This window comes from Hoplias malabaricus, chromosome 14 (assembly GCF_029633855.1).
Source record: "Hoplias malabaricus isolate fHopMal1 chromosome 14, fHopMal1.hap1, whole genome shotgun sequence".
Classification (NCBI taxonomy): domain Eukaryota; kingdom Metazoa; phylum Chordata; class Actinopteri; order Characiformes; family Erythrinidae; genus Hoplias; species Hoplias malabaricus.
This window is the reverse complement of record NC_089813.1, coordinates 34015051-34027319: the sequence shown is the minus strand read 5'-3', so window position 1 is coordinate 34027319 and position 12269 is coordinate 34015051.

The window sequence follows — 12269 nt, the reverse complement described above, 5'->3', positions numbered from 1 at the left end:
GATCACTCAGTTGTCATCCCCTGAAGATTTAGTTATACTCTATAATAATAGTCTCTTTTATATTCAATACTCTTGAACCTCTTAGGACCAGATTAGTTCCTGCTAATCATACGTCTCCATGGTACACATCAGAGCTTAGAATTATAAAAGTTAAAGTCAGTTGTTAGGAACATCTCTATAAGAAAACTGGTCTCTCTGTCCATTTTTCTCTTTTTACAGAGCAACTTTTCAAATATAAAAAAAGCAATATAAATACTGCTCGCTCATTCTTCTATTCTAATCTTAAAAACTCTGGTAGTCACAGGCCTAGAACACTTTTTCATACTATTAACAGACTTCCTCAACCTACTTCTTCACTAATCACTAATACATCTGTTCAGTGTCAAGTGTTATGGATTACTGTCAGGAGAAAATCAATAACATCTATTCACAATTCTCTTTGCACACTAAGGTATTTCCCTCTGAGAACTCTGTTTGCTCATGCCACTGTCATATAAGTTCATAATCCTTTCTCTGCCTTTACCCTAGTGAACTTTTACACTGTTTCTGAGATCATTTCTAAATCATCACTGTCGAAATGCATGAGGAGACCATACTGTGGTTTAGTGGCTTTAATCACAACCGAACATAGACATACTGGCGGGAACAACACGTAAACGTAAGATACAATTAACTAGTTACTGAGCATGCGCACCTTCAGCAAGTACGGCTTCCGTTATAGCACACAGCATAAACAATCATTTGTTAGAATGATTTACATCCTCTCCTTATAGCTCGTGCATCCTATAAAACCAAAATATGCCACATGGATAAAATTTATGACACAATAACTTAGTATCACAAATGACTTAAGGCAGTATAAATCAGCAGATGTCTCAAACGTTGATCTGCAACAAAGCAACAATATATTTATGTATAACATGTTGTTATCTAAATGAATGACTCAATTGGAAACCAAAATATGCCTTTCCTTAGCTTTACAAAATAAAACTCAAAATACCTGTAAACACAAAATTTGTTAATCAATATTGAAAATAAAAAATGCTAGACCATTAAGGCAAGAGTCCAGTGTATTAATACATAATTTTCCTTCTCTTTTTTTTTTTTTTTTTTAAAGTTCTGAGTCCCTTAAGTCCATAGTTCAAACGTTGTATTTTGGATTGGGCTTACAGATGCGACCTGAGCGTGTCACATAAGGGGCATTATCATGCGATATCTTAGTGAAGGAGGAAGGTGTAAGAATTTGCTGCTTGCTTGTATGCTGAGAAGGCACTTGAGTTGGTCGTGGTACCTGTTGGAGCTGTGGTGTGGAAAGAAGAGTGTCCGGCGTGGCTGGGTCGGTTGACTGGAAACTGAGTTCTGCAGGGTCAATTCATTGGGATGGTGGTTCGGCAACCTGCAGAATATGGCGACGATTTCTTCTGTAGATGCCACCGTCGGATTCGACAATGTAGGAACGTGGCTCTTTGCATATCTGCCTTACCGTGCCAAGGCGGTCATGTGCCTTGGTTGTCTGCAACCTGACGACTTGTCCTTCTGCAAGCGGCTTAAGTGGGCGACTTGTCATGTCATAGTGCTGCTTCTGAATGAGTCTTTTCCTCTTGAGATGCATGGAGATCTGCATAGCGTTTTTTGGGGCTGGCGCTAGCAGTGTGGTGTTGATAGGAAAAGTTGAACGTGTCTGTCTGGACATTAGGCGTTCAGCAGGTGATCCTAACCTTTTGTCACGAGGGACATTTCTGATGTTTAGGAGGTTGAGGAAAACATCAGTCCTGTCTCTATGAGACTTTTCCATTAGTTGTTTGGTGCTGCGGACTGCTCGTTCAGCTAGTCCGTTTGACTGTGGGTATTCGGGGCTGCTAGTTACATGAACAAAGTCCCACTGCTTGGCGAACTCTTTGAAATGCTGACTGGTGTATTGTCTCACATTGTCAGAGATCAGGGTGTGAGGTGCTCCATGGACTGAAAAATGTCTCTTTAGTTTCGTGATTACAGCAGCTGAAGACATGTCCCGGAGAGGATCGATTTAAAACCACCCTGAATAAGAGTCGACTAGCACCATGTATTGTTGTCCGTGCCACTCAAACATGTCTGTGGCGACTGTAGACCAGGGCAGAGTAGGAACTGGGTATGGTTGTAGGGGTTCCTTCTGTTGGTGCGGCCGGATGCTGTTACATAGTGAGCAGGACAGCAGTTCTTGTGTAATGTCTTTGTTCATTGTTGGCCAAAATATTGTGTTTCTGGCTCTGCTCTTTGTTGATTCTATACCTGGGTGGCCTCTGTGCATGATGTTGATGTATTCTTGTTGTAGGGAATCTGGAATGACAGTTCTGTGACCTTTAATTACAATGCCATCCTCCACTACTAACTCATCTCTGTACGGGAAAAATGGACGAACAGGGATGGGAACTTGACATTCTTTGTTGGGCCAACCGTTAGAAATCACTGTGCTGAGAGTCTGGAGGGTTTGGTCCTTTGCTGTGTGGATTCGAAGCTCCTCCTTGCAGTTGAGATATAGCTGACAGACATTACTTCAAAGTTGTCGTTTGCACTTTTTGTTTGGGAAACGTCGTTGCTAGGGGCTCGTGACAGGGTATCAGCAAGGTACATGTGTTTACCCTTTTTGTATACAAGAGTAATGTCATAAGCTTGTAACCGCAGTAACATTCTCTGTAAACGAGCAGGGGCAGTGTGAATAGGCTTTTGTAGGATGGTTACAAGGGGCTGATGGTCTGTCTCCATCACTGTAGGCTTTCCATAAATGTAATCTCTGAACTTAGTGCACGCAAACACTACTGCCAACAGTTCTTTTTCGATCTGAGCATAACGCGTTTCTGTGTCTGTAAGCATGCGGGATGCATATGCAACTGGCTTTTCGTTCTGTAAGCAAGCGGCACCCAGTCCATAACGTGATGCATCACAGGTTAATGTTACTGGCCTTTTTATATCGAAGTATGATAGGACTGGTGAGCTGGATAAGCATGATTTCAGTTGGTCAAACGCTTGTTGGTGTTGTGTGAGCCAACACCAGGCAATGTCCTTGTGGGTTAGCTGTCTGAGCGGTGCTGCAATATTGCTGAGGTTTGGGATAAACTTCCCGAGATAGTTCACCATGCCAAGAAAACGTTGTATGGCAAGGGGGTCTTGAGGGACTGGCATGTTTGTGATAGCTTCAGTCTTTGTAGGGTCAGCCCTGAGGCCTTCTTTTGTAAATATGTGTCCCACGTAGCAAACTTGATCGAGGCGAAATTTACACTTGTGGGGGTTAAGTCTGAGCTTAATCTCTCGTGCGCGATCCAGCACTTTTTTCAGATTAGTGTCATGTTCTGTAGCATCACGACCTCCCACAATAATGTCATCGACTATGATAGCACAAGGGTAGCCGGCAAATAGTTGTTCCATTGAGCGTTGGAATACTTCACTTGCTGAGTTGATGCCAAATGGCATGCGCAAAAACCTATAGCGCCCGAAGGGTGTGCTGAATGTGGTCAGCAGTGAAGACTTGTGATCAAGCTTTATTTGTCAAAATGAACTCTTTGCATCGAGTACTGAGAACACTGATGCACCTGACATTTGGGTGGCAACTTCTTCAACGCTGCGCATTGGGTAGTGGGGTCTCTTTTAAAGCAGTGTTCAAATCTTTAGGATTGATGCACAGCCTTATTTCCTCTCTGTCCTTTTTGTGTGCCACAACCATCGACGAAACACAGTCTGTTGGCTCCGAGACAGTGGTAATGACCCCTTTGTTTGTCATATTGTCGAGTTCCGTCTTAACTCTTGCTTGCATAGCCAATGGAATGCGGTGTGCCGGTTGGATGACTGGTTGTATGGCAGGATCCAGAGTCATGGAGTATGTTATTGGGAGATCACCAAGTTCATCACTAAACACATCGCTATACTGATCACGGATATTTTTGATCAAGTCATTGTTAATCTCTGTACTGACCTGGTGAACATGGGGGCTTAGAGTGACTAGTCCTAGGCACACGCATGCTCAAAATCCCAGCAGTGGTACTACTTTACGATCCACCAGGAAAAATGGTAAGGTGTGTTGTTGTCCATCTAGGGAGAGGGGCAGTGTAGCAAAACCAGCTGTTTCAATTTTGCTGCCTCCGTACGCCACCAAGTTGGTAGTTTTATTGCATTTCAAAATTTTCCCCACAGAAAGCTGCTGAAAGGTGTCTTTTGCCATTACATTGCATTTTGCTCCTGTGACAATTTTCATTTCAATCGGCTTGTCTTTAATATGCAGAGTGACAAATCCTTCGTCTCTGTCTTCTGCTTGGGTGTTGATAGTGTCCACAGATACAATGGGCTCGACACCATCTACATAGAAAGTGTCATCCGTAGTGTTGTGGTCTGGCAGCTCCAATTCTAGTTGATGTACAGGTCTTCTGCTATATTGCTTCTTTACAAAGCTCGTCTTATCAGGACCTTGGTTGTATGGCTTGGACTTGCAGCATTTCTTGTAATGGTTTCACTTCTTACATTTGTGGCATTGCTGGCCAAATGCAGGGCATTTGTCTCTCTGTGCAACGTGGTTGCCTCCACAATTGTTGCAATTTGTGATGGGCTTTGCGTCACGTCTATTTGTTAGCTTATATCTTGTCCTGTGGTGCCCTCCAGTGGAGCCTGGCTGCAGTGCATCCACTGTGGTGGCTGGCTGTTTTGCGAGAGCTCTTGTATTCTCCTCAGTCATCTCGTAAACACGACAGATAGAAATGGCTTTGGAAAGGGTTAAATCACTATCACGTAGCAGGGCCTTTCTTATGCTGTCGTTGTTTATGCCACATACAATCTTGTCACAGACTAGCTCATCTGTTAAATCTCCAAAGTGACAACTTTTAGCTTTAATTCTCAAGTCACTGATGAAAGATTCAATTGTCTCACCTTGCTTTTGATTTCGTGAATGAAATTTGTGTCTTTCCATTATTTTGTTATGTTGTGGGTTGCACATTTCTCGAAATTTCTTCTTCAGACAGTCGGGGTCTTCTCTCGACTCGGCTGCATGGATGATGGCTCCGGCTGCTTCATTCTCTCCTGTCGGCGCCCTAACTTCTGCGGCGTAGACAAAGGAACGCTCCCGTTCTATTGCTTCTGCTCCTGCTAGATTGAGGAGGATATATGCTTTCGTTTTGGCAGGTTTATTGGAGTGGGCCGCCTCGATGAAGATGCCATACTCCCTTTCGAATATCCGCCAATTTTCGGCAAGGTCCCCGTTGAAAACAAGCGGGTCTGGTCTGCGAAAGCCCTCCGCCATGTTTCTGCTTGTTCGTTCGCTATTTGTAACGTATAACCTCTCCTTGTAAAACGAGGAAAATTACAAAAAAAATTTCACAGGCGACAGATCCGTGTCACCTTCTCACACCATGTCGAAATGCATGAGGAGACCATACTGTGGTTTAGTGGCTTTAATCACAACCGAACATAGACATACTGGCGGGAACAACACGTAAACGTGAGATACAATTAACTAGTTACTGAGCATGCGCACTTTCAGCAAGTACGGCTTCCGTTATAGCACACAGCATAAACAATCATTTGTTAGAATGATTTACAATCATTGATTACAATCATGGTGGGAAAAGAGCCTGAGCTGGTGCGCGAGGTTGAGAGGTACCGACTAGATATAGTTGGGCTCACCTCGACACACAGTATGGGCTCTGGAACCAATCTCCTCGAGAGGGGCTGGATGCTCTTTCACTCTGGAGTTGCCCAGGGTGAGAGGCGTAAGGCAGGTGTGGGCTTACTCATAGCCCCCCGGCTTAGCGCCTGTACGTTGTGGTTTACCCCAGTGGACGAGAGAGTAATTTCCCTGCGCCTTCGGGTTGAGGAATGGGCTCTGACTGTTGTTTGTGCTTATGCACCGAACAGCAGTTCAGAGTACCATGCCTTCTTGGGGACCCTAGAGGGAGTGCTGGAGAACACTCATTCTGGGGACTCCATTGTTCTGCTGGGGGACTTCAACGCTCACGTGGGTAATGACAGTGAGACCTGGAGGGGCGTGATTGGGAGGAACGGCCCCGCTGATCTGAACCCGAGTGGTGTTCAGTTATTGGATTTCTGTGCTCGTCACAGTTTGTCCATTACGAACACCATGTTCGAACATAAGGGTGTCCACAAGTACACCTGGCATCAGGACACCCTAGGCCGCATTTCGATGATCGATTTTATAGTCGTATCATCTGACCTGCGGCCATATGTTCTGGACACTCGGGTGAAGAGAGGCGCTGAGCTGTCAACTGATCACCACCTTGTGGTGTGTTGGATCAGATGGCAGGGGAGGATGCCGGACAGACCTGGCAGGCCCAAACGTGTGCTGAGGGTTTGCTGGGAACAATTGGCAGAGGAACCTGTCAGAAAGATCTTCAACTCCCACATCCGGCAGAGCTTCGACTGCATCCCGGGGGAGGCCGGTGACATTGAGTCCGAGTGGGCCATGTTCCGGACCTCCATTGTTGAGGCGGCTGAACGGAGCTGTGGCTGCAAGGTTGTCGGTGCCTGTCGGGGTGGCAATCCCCGCACTCGGTGGTGGACACCCCGGGTGAGCGGGGTTGTCAAGCTGAAGAAAGAGTCCTATCGAGCCTGGTTGGCTCAGGGGACTCCGGAGGCAGCCGACAGGTACCGAGGAGCCAAGCGGCTCGCAGCCTCGGCAGTCGCTGAGGCAAAAACTCGGCTGTGGGAGGAGTTCGGTGAGAACATGGAAAATGACTTTCGGTCGGCTCCGAGAAGTTTCTGGCAAACCGTCAGGCGACTCAGGAGGGGAAAGCAGTTTTCCACCAACAGTGTATATGGTGGGGGTGGGGAACTGTTGACCTCGACTGGGGACGTCACCAGACGGTGGAAGGAATACTTCGAGGATCTTCTCAATCCCACCAGCACGTCTTCCGCAGAGGAAGCAGAGCTTGGGGACCCTGGGGGGGGGCTCGTCTATCACTGGGGCTGAAGTGGCCAAGGTGGTAGTGAAACTCCTTGGCGGTAGGGCCCCGGGGGTGGATGAGGTTCACCCCGGGTTCCTCAAGACTCTGGATGTTGTGGGGCTGTCCTGGTTGACACGTCTTTGCAACATCGCGTGGCCATCGGGGGCAGTGCCTCTGGACTGGCAGACTGGGGTGGTGGTTCCCCTTTTTAAAAAGGGGGATCGGAGGGTGTGTTCCAACTATACGGGGATCACACTCCTCAGCCTCCCCGGTAAGGTCTATGCGGGGGTACTGGAGAAGAGAGTCCGACCGATAGTTGAACCTCGGATCCAGGAGGAACAATGCGGATTCTGCCCCGGTCGTGGAACACAGGACCAGCTCTTTACCCTCGCTAGGATCCTGGAGGGTGCATGGGAGTTTGCTCAACCAGTCTACATGTGTTTTGTGGATCTGGAGAAGGCATTCGACCGTGTCCCTCGGGGTATTCTGTGGGGGGTGCTCAGGGAGTATGGGGTACTGGGCTCTTTGTTACGAGCTATCCAGTCCCTGTACAAACAGAGCAGGAGTCTGGTTCGTATGGCTGGAGTTGGACTCCGTCAGGGCTGCCCATTGTCACCGGTTCTGTTCACAATTTTTATGGACAGAATTTCTCGGCGTAGCCAAGTGGCGGAGGGTGTCCGGTTTGGTGGTCTCAGGATCCCATGTCTGCTTTTTGCAGATGATGTGGTCTTGTTGGCTTCATCGAGCCGGGACCTCCAGCTCTTGCTGGACCAGTTTGCAGCCGAGTGTGAAGCGGTAGGGATGAGGATCAGTACCTCCAAGTCCGAGTCCATGGTACTCAGTCGGAAAAGGGTGGAGTGCTCTCTCCAGGTTGGAAGTGAGATCCTGCCTCAAGTGGAGGAGTTTAAATACCTCGGGGTCTTGTTCACGAGTGAGGGAAAAATGGAGCGTGAGATTGACAGGCGGATCGGTGCAGCGTCAGCAGTAATGCGGGCTCTGTACCGGTCCGTTGTGGTGAAGAAAGAGCTGAGCAGAAAAGCAAAGCTCTCGATTTACCGTTCAATCTACGTCCCAACCCTCACCTATGGTCACGAGCTTTGGGTAGTGACCGAAAGAACGAGATCGCGGGTACAAGCGGCTGAAATGAGTTTTCTCCGCAGGATGTCTGGACTCTCCCTTAGAGACAGGGTTAGGAGCTCGGACATCCGGGAGAGACTCGGAGTGGAGCCGCTGCTCCTCCACGTCGAGAGGAGCCAGTTGAGGTGGTTCGGGCATCTGGTTCGGATGCCTCCTGGACGCCTTCCTGGAGAGGTGTTCCGGGCATGTCCAACGGGGAGGAGGCCCCGGGGCAGACCAAGAACACGCTGGAGAGACTATATGTCTCGACTGGCCTGGAAACGCCTCGGTATACCCCCGGAGGAGCTGGCGTCGGTGGCTGGGGAGAGGGAGGTCTGGGTTTCTTTGCTCCGACTGCTTCCCCCGCGACCCGGATAAGCGGTGGATAATGGATGGATGGATGGATTTACAATCACTTTGTACATCTCAACTAGATCCAGTTCCTACTAATATCCTTAAGTCAGTTGCAACTGTTATTTCTCTATATTTAGATCATCTGATAAATCTGTTTTTCTTTAGGTACTGTTCGTCCTTCTCTCAAAATAGCGGCAGTCATTCCTATACTGAAGAAACCTGGGTTGGATCCATCTTCATTGGTCAATTAATAACCTCTCTCTAATCTCCCTTTTTCAGCTAAAGTTATGGAAAGGGTTGTAGCCTCTCAGGTACAAGACTTACTGCTAATAACTTTGTAATAAATCTAGTTTGTTCAGTAGGTTTTCTCCATTTAGGGAAAATTCCTAAGGTTTTATATGCGACCGCGATGCAGCACTACGGGTGTAGGTGTGGTTATAAGGAGGCAGGAAACAATACTTCAAGTGCTCAGGTGTTTTATTCTTAATAATCACTGAAAAAGGGTAACAAAAACTGAATTAAACGGAAAGAAAACACAAAGGACAATACAAGGATTTGTCGCATTGTCTCCTTTCTCACACTCGCTCACTGTTACAGGCATCTAACAGCTGCTTCTCGTTCTTGGACAAACTCACATGCCTCCTTCTGGACATGCTTCACTCTTATCATGGAAGCCCCGCCCCACGACTAAACCAGTACCTCCCAAGAGGGTTGAGATAACATGATGACATTTAAATACAGATACATTACACATACATTCACACACATATACATATATAGATAGCACTATCAAAATAAATTTACCATGGAATCTTTCTTATGCATTAACAGTAAGTTGCTTTTATTTATTCTTTATTTGCAGGATTTACCCTCGAGGATATGGAGGACCAACTCCCCCCTGTAGGTGGATCCACCCCACAGGATTAAGCCACCCTAATTCCTTTTACCGACTTCCGGTTTAACGAGTATGGAGTAAGACATGCCATCTTCTAGCTCTCCAGTTCCATCCTTACAATCCTGCCTGCTTTTTTTCTAGTCTGACATCTGCCGTTGAAGTGTTTGCTACTTATATGTAGTAACCCTTTAACTTGAATATGCCGCCAAAACCTCCCAAAACAGGCGAAAATGTTGAGTCTGAAGCTGCCATCAGCAAAGCTGACCTTATAGCCTCATTAGCTGAGCATAGGTCTGCGCTAATCTCCTAGCTGAAAACATGGTTCAAAGAGGTTAACGACAAACTGGATGTAATCCAAGAGACTGCGGTCAACCACGATCTGCATTTGACATCGCTGGAGGAAAATGCTGAATCTCTTCATCAGTGTTTGGAGAACGTGGAGAGCAGTCATGCGAGTCTACAAGCGGACAACGAGAAGCTTAAGGCTAGGCTAACTGAGCTGGAGGGGAGAGGCAGAAGGAGTAATGACTGGCTGGTACGAATATCTGAAGGTATGGAAGGCCCACAACCCAGTCTTTTTTTTTGCAAAGCTACTACTGGACATGTTTGGTCACGACACTTTTCCCACGGCACCGGAGCTGGATCATGCACATCGCAGCCTGGCACCCAAGCCGGGCCCCAGATCAAGACTGTGACCCATCATACTCTGTTTTCATCGTTTTCAAAACAAGGAGCTCGTTGTTCTGGAGGGCAGGAAGAGGGGGGACTTGTAATACCTAATTCCTTTTACCTCCATTTCTGTCCCTGTTAGACCCCAACAATAGTAATCAAAGTTAAGTATATAAATCTATGACATACTTTTACTTAACTGTAATTGCTTTACTTATTCATATTGGTGATGTGCTACTTTGCCCCATCACAAACTTATATGAGCCTTTCCAGTCTGGCTTTCATACTTTTCACAGCACAAAGTCTGCCCTTGTTAAAGTTGTGAATGACTTGCTGATGTCTACAGATACTGGATTTCTTAACATCTTGGTTCTCCTTGACCTAATGGCAGCCTTTGACACTGTCAACCATGAACGTCTTATTTCTAGATTACTGTCTGTTGGCATTACAGTCTTAGCCCTCCGGTGGCTAAAGTCATATCTTGTTGATAGATGCCAATACAAAACCACTGGCCATCATAATTCTTCTATTGCTCCAGCTGATCGTGGTGTGCCCCAGGGATCTGTTTTAGGGCCTCTCCTCTTTATCATGTATATTTTACCACTTGGTCAGATCATTCGTAACCATGGTTTTAAATTTCACTGCGATGCTGATGATATTCAGATCTATGTCAGCACTACTTTAACCTCTGTCTCTGCCCAGGTTCTGTGCTCATGCACCTCAGATCTTAAAGTATGGCTGCATAATAATTATCTAAAAAATAATCCAGATAAAACTGAAGGTTTGTTAGTTGGACCAAAATTTGCACTTCCCCAAGTAACAAACGTTTCTATTGACATAGAAGGTGTTGCTATCAAGCCAGCCCAAGTCATTAAAAGTCTTGGGTGCCTTCTTGACCCAACACTTTCTTTTGAGTCACACATTAAGTTAATCAGCAAAACTGCATTTTACCATCTGCGTAATACTGTAATATTATGCCTTTTCCTTAAAGATAGTGATGCCAAAATGTTGATTAATCTTTATCTTTTCCCATATTGACTATTGTAACTCTCTTTTTTTTATGATGTACGTTCTGTTTATGAGTTAAACTGATCAGTCGTCTCCAAGTGTATCCAGAATTCAGTAGGCAGGGCTCTTACTTTAACCAAGCGTAAAGCTCATATCACTCCTGTACTTCATCAATTGAACTGGCTTCCTGTAGAGTCTAGGATTAAATATAAAATTCTTCTTTTAACCTTTAAAGCTCTACACGGTCTGGCTCCTACATAGCTCTCTGATCTTATTTTTTCATATCGTCCCTCTCGCTGTCTTAGATCTTCTAACTCTGGACTTCTTACTGTGCCTTCTTTTAGACTTTCTACTCTGGGTGGTAGGTCTTTCAGTGTCACTGCCCCCAAGCTCTGGAACTTTCTTCCTCCTGACCTTCAAAACATTTCTCTTCTCTGTGTCTTTAATTAATTTTTTATATAATTGTAAAGTGTCCTTGGGTTTGTGAATGGCGCTATATAATTTGAACTAATTATTATTATTATCTTTTGCCACATACATTTTCCCCTCAAATTTTCTACCATTTTTCAACTGTGGCATTTATCTGCTAGGACTTGCAAAGCTGAACTATTTTAGAGATTTTTTGTCTTGTCATCTGCCTTGTTAACTTTTGCCTCATCCAAAAATTTGTGTTTCAAATTTGACTTTTTAAAAAGTGCTTTGTCGGCAGGTTATAGGGCATATGTTGTTCATGGTCCTAATATGTACACGTTCAGGTTTAGAACTGGCTGAGTGAGGTGGAAAAGCCATCACATGAACATTTTTCACTTTCATGTGTCTTAGATGGGTGTAACGAATCTAATAGATGGACTTCTGTAATTTATAGGCTGAAACTGTGTCCACATGTCACTTACCACTTGTCTTCAAAAAGGGTATTAGTATGCAATCAAAATCATTCTTTAGATGATTCACAGATGATTAGTGCTCTCAGATATTCAGTTGTATAAGCTCTGCTTGAGGACGGCAGGTATATATATATCAGTGACGATTGCTCTAAGACTGCAAGCGAAGCTCAGCTTCCCCTAAAATGTCAAAAAATAAGTGATCAAATATATACTGTTGTGTGTACATGTCATTGAATAAATATGCACTACAACGCGCTCAAATTTTGTTCAGAATCAGCTTCTTATCACTGGTAAAGACAGTGTTTTAAACAGTGTGGACGCTGAGTATCCACAGAGTTCACAGCGAAGCAGCGAAGTGCAGCGAAACCAGACGAGTGATTGGATAAATGCTGGGCTTTGTCCCACCCATCATCTCAGCATCTC